Source organism: Cydia strobilella, chromosome 7, assembly GCF_947568885.1.
Source record: "Cydia strobilella chromosome 7, ilCydStro3.1, whole genome shotgun sequence".
In the NCBI taxonomy this organism is placed as follows: Eukaryota; Metazoa; Arthropoda; class Insecta; order Lepidoptera; family Tortricidae; genus Cydia; species Cydia strobilella.
In genome coordinates, this window is record NC_086047.1 from 15,088,436 (window position 1) to 15,099,211 (window position 10,776).

Sequence of the window (10,776 nt, forward strand, 5' to 3'; positions counted from 1 at the left end):
GGACTATTTATTTACGGTAATTACTTATATAAGTATTTGTGTTTGATCAGCTTAATATCAAGACTGTAGTGACGAGCCTTATGAAGCAAACACGAATCTAGAAGTAGATTTTCAGCATCACTATTTCATAAATCTGAAAACTTCCCAATGTTACAAAACAAAAGTAGAGATTTGTACGGGTAGGGTTTGTAATTGTAACTTGTATGTATGTATGTTAATATGTAATATAATACCATACGATACGATACGATACGATACGATACGATACGATACGATACGATACGATACGATACGATACGATAACGATAACGATAACGATAACGACACGACACGACACGACACGACACGACACGATACGATACCATACGATACCATAATAAAAGTATGAAGTGGCAGTTCATGGCCTTCACTAAATTAAGAAGCTACATTGTTTCACTCCCTGGAGTGAGGAAAGTAGGCTTGTTCGAGCTGCTAAGGTGAAATAGTTATTTGTTATATTTTAAAGTGCAAAGTTGTATTTTACCCGCGAGTGTAGAATTGAAACAAGAGCAAGCGAAAGGATTCTATAGGTGAACCACGAGCGAAGCGAGTGGTTCTAAAATAGAATCCTGAGCGTAGCGAGTGTTTCAACACACGAGAAGTAAAATACATTTGCGCCCGTGTATAACACAAAACTTTTCACCTCACTATAGCGAGGAAAATGCAACATCCACAGGCGTTAGATCATCTTCATTACTGGAATCACTCATTTCTTTACGATATTATAACAGAAAACTCTGGAAGTTGTGTATTTTTACGCGAGTCGGTGAGAAAAGTTCTTCTTCTTCTTTTAAAATTATGGCTTCAGCCCAGTGGGACTATTTCGCCAGTATCAAGGTATTGAGAGGTTTACAAACGACAAAAATTGTACGGTTGTACAAGACAGTGTACGGTGATTTGTTAGCTCTTGTAAATCGATAGCTAGTCTTTACAAGAAGCACGTGGACTACCGGCCGTTGACTCCAAGATGGTGGTTAAGGTGAGAAAAGTTTTTTAGTAAAAAAATTGTTGACAATGTTGACATTTCTGACGTATGAAATGTCAACGATGCGTTTTGAAATTGCATCGACTCAACTTGTGCGTTCAGAATTATACACATCATTATAAAAAAACAAACTAACATCATTATAAAAAAACAAACGTTTCTTATGGAATTTTAAGGTTTATGACTTAAAATCATGAAATAAAGCTAAATTTTGTATTTTTCATTAGATTCTCAAACAATTTATTTAATGATAATTAATATCGAACGAATCATTATCATAAACGATTTACGTGTCGTTATCTGTCAAGCTACTTAAACACGCTCCATCCAAGGTCAAATTACTTTCCCCACTAGTGGATAAAACACGTTTTTCCCCGCTTGTATTGAAGGATAAAAGACAACTTTCCGAGCTAGTGAGGGGAAAACAAAATTACCTATCGGAAAGCCATAATTTTTTAAGCCTCTTCTTGAGTGTTCCTACAGATGATACCTGTAAGTCTTGTTTGCACCATTTTATAAGAAATCTTTGTTAGATAGAGACACAAAGTGCTAACAGGTTACAACTCACAAGTATAGAGCACTTAGCCCTTGTTTATTAGCATTCTGCTTTATCTCCCTTCGCGGCTGTTTATTACATCACCCATCTATCGAAGCAGTAAACATTTGGCCGTTTCATTGCTTTATTTATGGCCGAATTAGCATTCAAAGTCAAATGCAGACAATACAATAGATAGGCTCGTACTGTTCGTACGCAAATGAATTTCCTTTAGTGCCCACAACCGCACCATTACGGATTGAACTGTGCAATAAAACGCAAATAAAGGAGGCTTTTAAAAAATATGTTATCGACTTGATATCAATCTCGAAGCATATCGCTCACATTTAAAGATGAAGTTTCTTTGTATATATGAATATGGATGAAGCTTGACTACGTATGGTCGAAGGCAAAAATATCGATCCGACAAATGGCTCAAAAATATGTGAACACGAAGGTGTATGAGCGTACACATATTTTTGAAAGTTTGTTAATGTATATACAGGGTGGGAAAAAAATATGCGCATTCCCGTGCCCGTTCCCGTTTTCATATAAATTTTGAAAATGGCGCCCGCTAATGAAAAAAGGGAGGGGGGAGGGGGGGATTGTTTTTTTCTTACTATAGCAATTGGGTACCAAATGAAAGCTAGTGAAAATACCATTTCAAAAATATATGTAAACAGTCTGGTTTTTTGTTTGTTTTAATAATAGTTGCAGTTTATTGTAACAGAAAATTAGTCTTTTTCCCCTCACTAGCTCGGAAAGTTGTCGTTTATCCTTCAATACAAGCGGGGAAAAACGCGTTTTATCCACTAGTGGGGAAAGTAATTTGACCTTGGATGGAGCGTGTTTAAGTAGCTTGACAGATAACAAAACGTAAAACGCTCATGATAATGGTTCGTTCGATATTACTTATCATTAAATAAATGGTTTAAGAATCTAATAAAAAATACCAAATTTAGCTTTATTTAATGATTTTAAGTCATAAACCTTAAAATTCCATAAGAAACGTTTGTTTTTTATAATGATGTTAAGTATAATTCTGAACGCACAAGTTGAGTCGATGCAATTTCAAAACGCATCGTTGACATTTCATACATCAGAAATGTCAACATTCTCAACATTTTTTTTACTTAAAACCTTTTCTCACCGACTCGCGTAAAAATACCCAACTTCCAAAGTTTTCTGTCATAATATCGTAAAGAAATGAGTAATTCCAGTGATGAAGATGCCTGTGGATGTTGCACTTTCCTAGCTATAGTGAGGTGAAAAGTTTTGTGTTACACACGGGCGCAAATGTATTTTACTTCTCGTGTGTTGAAATACTCGCTACTGTAAGGTTACCACCGGGTTGATGATGAATACTAATACTTTTACCAATATTTTAACTTTATTCGTTCACTATTCACTACCAACATAATAACAACCAATTTACAATAAATATTCCAAAACGTCTACACTGTAACTCGTCTGTCCACGAACTGCCCCTTGTCACAGTGTACCCACCTTTTAATAACAATTCAAGATGGCGGGAACCAGTGACAAGTAAGGGTCAACTGATACTCTTTTTTAAGCTAATCGTAAAAGTAAAAATGATAAAAATATAAGCTATTAATAAATAATGATCCTTACAAACAGTGTTGCTAACAGACGGCCATTCTGATGTAGGAATGTCCCTATTCCGAATTCCGATTAATGCTCGGCCATTCTACAAAAGGCGTATGGCCTCATACAATTATTTTGAATCTCTACAAAATTAAGAATTTAATTACAATAAACACGTCTAAAGACTAGTCTTCTAAAATGTAACTTTAATCTTATACATCATTAATTAGCAATAAGCATATAAAAATGAAACTAAAATAAAATAAGACTTTCTAGGACAATGTATCACTTTTATCATCTAATCCATTAAACATCAAACATTTATTCAGCAAATAGACCACAGGGGCACTTTTACATGTCAATTTTTACAAGCAATACAAAACCAAAATTTACAAAAAACAATTACAAATATGGAATCAATAAAATATTAGATACTTTGTCAGAGATGTATCCAGTCTAAATGTCGAATTACACAAAAAAAAGAAAACTAATAAAAAACAAAACATTATTTCAAAACTTGCACACTCATCGTCATCGATTTCTTTATACAATTTTTCAGCGTAGACGTCGATTCCTTGCAAGTGTGCACGTCACCTTAAACGTGATCACACGCTCCTTCTTTGGTGGACGTCACCGTAGACGAGGTCGCACACTCCTTCTCATGTGTCTAATTCACCGTAGACGAGATCATCTATACTTTCTTATCTGTACTCGTCACCGTAGACGTGATCACTCATACCTTCTTATGTGTACTCGTCATCGTAGACGAGATCACACGTTCCTTCTTATTTGTACACGTCACTGTAGACGAGAGCACTTATGCATTCTTATGTGTACTCGTCACCGTAGACGAGATCTCACATTCCTTCTTATATATACGCGTCACGTCACCGTAGACGAGATCTCATACTTAAAACGCAACTTGAATCATCTGATCATGACCTGGCACAATCAATTGCTTTAAACCTTTAATGAAATCAAGACTATTGTAGAGATTATTTCTAGAAAGTTTCATGATAGTATAAAGGCTCTCTCCTTTTGTGAGTTTATTAGCTCGAACAGCGCTCAGGAAGCGTTTAATATTCTCTGTGACTTATTGAGACTTCTTTTTGATCTGTGTTTTCCCATCATTAAATTATCATCATCATCGACAAAAGGGAATTAAGTGATTATCTAAAGGTATCCGCCAGTCTTGTCACGTTAAACGACAGGTGCATTTCCAAAACAGAAATAATGATGATGTTTCAGTACAAACATTCATTCTCATTTTGTCACAGATCACCGCATTACACGGCATATTTCAGAACAAACATTTTCTTTCATTTATTCACTGATCACCGCATTGTACGGCATATTTCAGCAAAAACATTCATTATCGTATCATTACTGATCACCGAATTCACGGCATATTTCAGCATAGACATTCATTTTCGTATCATCACTGATCACCGAATTCACGGCATATTTCAGTTCAGATATATTTATTTGTTTAATCACTGATCACCGCAGTATACGGCATATTTCAGCATAAACATTCATTTTCGTATCATCACTGATCACCGAATTCACGGCATATTTCAGCATAAACATTCATTTTCGTATCATCACTGATCACCGAATTCACGGCATATTTCAGTTCAGATAAATTTTCTTGCTTAATCACTGATCACCGCAGTATACGGCATATTTCAGTACCTGAATTGAATATAAATGTATTAAATATCACACCAACATAAATACTACATATAACGCAGACTATGTTGCGCTTATTCTAATCATGTAAATATTATTAGTATTATTTTTTAGTTACACTTTATTTAATGACATAAGTCAGCCAGTTTGAGTTTGTCATGAGTTTTTTTAACTATGTATTCTCAAATCGCCAGAAGTTTGCGATAGCAAATATATATCTTCTAATAATAATAAAGCAACCTGGAATAACATGTCCTCGCAGGTACCAAATAGAGATCAGGCAACAAATATACCTTATTATTAAAAAAATGAATAGTAAGATCTATAATAATTATCAAGACATATGTACCATCCTAAATAACCATTTCATTTATCAAATATTTTTAATAAGTTAACAACCAACCGTAACCAACAGTAAGGCAGTACTTAATGGTGACTATTGTCCATATTACGATGTTCCTATTGTCAACAGCAGTTAAGCAATAGTAAACCCTTTGGTATTGACGATATTTCAAGACTTCCTTTCAAATTATTATTGAATACTTAACTCGTGGTTTTATTAAATTGATTTATTTCATTTCTTGGTTTAGTAGTCATATCGATTTAAGCTTGTTATGGATTAATATTGCTACACGTTTCAGATATTTTCGTACATAAACGACATGGCCACCAAGTATTTTACCAAATTATTAAAGTCACATAGTCCACAATTTATTTGTCATTTAGTCATGTATTATATCATTGTATTGTGCAATAACGTTTAATAATGAATGATTAACATAATAAGTCTTACACCTATATAAACAAAGCATGGTTTTGATTTCATATCTTCGGGTCCAGCCCGTAGTCAACATGAATGCAAGCATATGCTGAGATAAAAACCTCTTGATAATAATAATAATTATGAGTAACCAATTATGTTGTTTGGTTTAGGCTACCGATTATTTGACAATATTTCATTCATATACTTAATAAACGGAAGTGTAAACGAGTAAGTCCCGTTTTAATATTAAAATTATTCGATAATTTCTTTATAATTATAGTACTTTGACGGTTACCCGCTTTAGGTTATTATTATAGCCATTAAAGACTTATGAATACTCAATCAAATTTAAGAACATCAAATAAACTAACGAGTGATTCATTACAAGAACAAATTCCTTGTCACAAAAAAAGATGGATTTAATTAATTACTTTATTAAAAGTACTTAATTTCCAAATATAATCGTATTTTTTTTCTAAGAAACAAATTGTAATAGGTATTACGGTGCATTTGTTATCCTAATTCGTTATTCAGACTAAATTCCAGATTCCACAATCAATGCATGTAATTATTTCAATATGTATGCTTGGAATGTTTTTTTTTAAATTATTTTGGCTTTACGAAAACAAAACTTTATTAATAATACTGTCATAATTCACGTATAAAACCCTGGACAAAATAGTGTGTGTATATATGTCGAATACCATTTTGTCTTGCAGATTATTTTTAATACTATTTTACTATATCGAGATAGGTATTCGTAAATAATTATTCAATTTAAGAACCGTTTTCTGAAACCTCATTAAATTGAGAATTTTTTTGTCAATTTATTAGTTGTATTGAAATTGACATTTGAATAAATGGTACTTTCTTCTGAATTATCAGTTATACACAGTTATTAGTAGTTACACTACATATTAGAATATAAAATATGAGACTAGAATTTACATCATGTTTACTTGTCAAGATAATATTGAACAGAAACAGCATATTGAAAGCTAAGCACCTTATCAATTAATATTTTATATGTACATAATTGCATGTCACTATGGTGATTTAAATAATGGAAGAAATGAGATTCTCTTATGAACGAAACTTATAAGATCTTTTATTTCTTTTGTAAAGATTTTATCATATCTCCTCAGTAATAAGCAGTTTTCATATATATATGAAATGTCTCAACTCTATGGCTAACGCGCTCAAATTCAAATTGAACATTAAGAAAACAGGTATCACTAATGTACGCGTATATCGATTTCCTTTATATTTACGAACGAGCGATAATAACGCTGCGTTCCTTGTATTAGTCAAGTGTCTAATTCCTTCGTCTTATTTTTGTTTTGGTGTACACAAAAATACAAGTACGAGTAATGTATAACACATGTAATATGATATTTCATTCACATAATCTGTAATTTATTCAGTTTTAATCGAAATTGCACTTAAATGAGAACTCCACATATTAGCGTGTAGTGACATTATTAAGTTTTTCTTTTTATTATTATTGTTTATTTGTATGTTATACATATTTACATGGTTAACTCATTATTTTAGTGTTGTAAATATGTTTATGAGTTGTAATAAAAGTCTAGCGCCTTCATCCACGCACTTAAAGGTCTCACACGTTCATCCACGTGCGGTAACTATACACATCGATTTCACAAGATGTATGTTCGTATTTACTGACACTAGCGTCTACATGTACGCCATAATTTCTATTTATGAGAATTACTCAATATAGCTCTGACTGTACATATGACTCTACATGTGACTACATGTGACTTACATGTGACTCTACATGTGACTCTACAAGTGACTCTACATATGACTACATGTCTCTACAAGTGACTCTACAAGTGACTCTACAAGTGACTCTACAAGTGACTCTACATGTGACTACATGTGACTCTACATGTGACTACAAGTGACTCTACAAGTGACTCTACAAGTGACTCTACATGTGACTCTACATGTGACTCTACATGTGACTCTACATGTGACTCTACAAGTGACTCTACATGTGACTACATGTGACTACATATGAGTACATGTGACTTGACTACATAACCGACTACATATTACGCATCATATTCTCTATATTTGTCTTTCATCTTAAGTTAGTGTTTTTATAATATGGATATTAAAGTAAAATATAAAATCACTTACAAAACAATACAAAAAATATAAATATATGAACACATTATAAAAAAACCTAACCTGGCCGCCGGCAGCGGGGTAAAGCCCATTTTTTTACGCATTATGTACCTATATATATTATATGATTCCAATTAAGGTCCCTTATTTTTTTTATTTACGTATGAATTAGTATTATTACAAAACAGAAATAATAAAATGTAGTTACTGCCATATAATACACTATACGACATTCAAAATATTCTCAATAAATAATAGAAAACCGGGTAAATGAGTTTTTAAATTTTCAAAATATGCGAGTTAATCCAATAATAATATCGGGTTCCCAACAACCTCGTATGATGAATGATTTATTTGCATATTAATATTGGGTTACATAAGTAGGTGTTGGGTACAATATTTTGAGTTTGTTTCACCAAGATTCTACCTATACAAGTGTACATGCACTGTATATTGGTTTGATATTATTATTTCCCTATGATCAACATGGTTAATACACGTAGAATAGAATAGTTTATTTAGAATAGAAAAGCAACGTAAAGGAAAGAAACATAAAATATGGCGAAAAATAAATTACACAGTTTACACAAACTAATACAAAAAATAACGTAGATTTATATACATTGATTAAGTACTTGTGCCGAAATTACTGGCCATTATAAAGTTGTTATGAGGAAACTAATTATATTAGGTAGCCAAAATAAGTGTTGTAGTGAATTGTTACATGTAGTAACTTACATTCGATAAACAAAAGGTGACCGATTATTAAATTGAATCTATTGAGATTTAAGTTCACGGTGTCTTGTAGGTGTATAGGTACATTGACACAAAAATAATTGAATGCTCAGCGCATAAAGTTACGAGATATATATATCATGAGGAGTGTACAATATGGAAAATACGACATATGCTCTGCTCCATAACTTGGAGATTTAACATACCAGTGTTGGCAAAATTAGAATAAGGTTCGTTTTTCGACAGAAATATTTGAGGCTTATTTTAGTTTAAGAACAGATTACATTCGGGACTGACGCAAATCGCGTTTAACAACTTGGAACTCGAGGCATTTCTTATTCAAACGCAGCATTAATTAAGAGATATTCAATTGACAAGTTATAATTTTAGTTTACTCATCGGTTTCACGGCTACTAAGTCAGTGTATTTATACAATAGGGATGATGACACATGTTAAATTTTATAACAAAATCTAATTTTATAACAAAAATAGATAGCAATTGAGTAATTAATTGCAATAATATGGATATTAAAATAATATATGGAAATGATAAGAAAATACAGGATCTAAGTTTCCAAATCTAAAGTTTTTTCAACTTCCAAAAAGGAATAAAGAAAGGGTACTATTCGATTCCTTACATTTTATAAAAAAAAAAAGATTTTATAGCAACGATATGCATAAACGCAATATTTCACAGACAAAATCGCAACTTTACTTATTTTCCATACATTCAAGTTGGGCTCCCAGTGACCTTGACGTCACGTTTATATCGTTTTATTATGACCGTTTCGCGAGTGAAGTACGACTGTCGGACTTTGACTATCAATTCTGACTTTTGTATTGCTTTAATGCAATGGGTCCCATATAGACATTGGATGAATTGTAATTAAACTGACATATGTTTACTTGTTAATATTTATGACATGTAAAATTTGTAATTTTATCAATAAAGGAATATGAATATAATCCAAAAAAATAAACCTGATCGATTGATACCATTAAAGAAAATTTGTCATCTAGCCTATTTCAGTACCACAAACTGACCTCAAAGATTTACGATCTGCTGTAAATTTTTAATGTCTATAAAACAATATCCTACTGTAGTCTGCTACTACACTACTGCTATGCTATGCTATTTTGCTACGCAGAAAACTAAACAATGAATCCTTAGCCTGAACTTGAAATAATCGATGTGTTACAGCATCGTACAATCGATTTTCATAAAATAAAAATAAGAAACATTCTTATGACACGATCGACTTTTCACTAACTCATATGCTGTATTCAAAAACGCTTAATAGACAACTGTAAATTTTAAAATTTCATATTTTTAACTTTATTATTACTGAGAATACCTGTTATTTGTTCGTACGTTCTTTCTTCACATACATATGCCAAAATTACTACATTAAATGATATTGTCTTAGACGACGTTAGATTATCTAACCAGTTTTATTTAAAATGAAAGAAGGTAAAAGAAATACATAAAAATTATGACTGACTTACCATAATTTAACATACTTTCCGGTAAATAATGTTTTACTCACTGATACAAACGGAAAGAAAACCTACCGTCGTGGGGCGTGGCAAAACAAAATCTTATCGATTTTTGTTGGATCCAGCTTCTGATTGTAAGGTTACCACCGGGTTGATGATGAATACTAATACTTTTACCAATATTTTAACTTTATTCGTTCACTATTCACTACCAACATAATAACAACCAATTTACAATAAATATTCCAAAACGTCTACACTGTAACTCGTCTGTCCACGAACTGCCCCTTGTCACAGTGTACCCACCTTTTAATAACAATTCAAGATGGCGGGAACCAGTGACAAGTAAGGGTCAACTGATACTCTTTTTTAAGCTAATCGTAAAAGTAAAAATGATAAAAATATAAGCTATTAATAAATAATGATCCTTACAAACAGTGTTGCTAACACTACGCTCAGGATTCTATTTTAGAACCACTCGCTTCGCTCGTGGTTCACTTATAGAATCCTTTCGCTTGCTCGTGTTTCAATTCTACACTCGCGGGTAAAATACAACTTTGCACCCTTGTATAACAAATAACTATTTTTCAACTTTATGTACTCTTCTTATTTTTGGTTATATCTGGTTAATTAGTTTTTAACATTATATAGAGGATATTCACAGTCACTTTGTATATATTTTGGAATGATCCATTCAGTCATTTTCAATTTAGAGCAGTTCAAAGTCATCTGTGGATAGTGAAATTTTTGAACGTTTTCTAATAATTTGT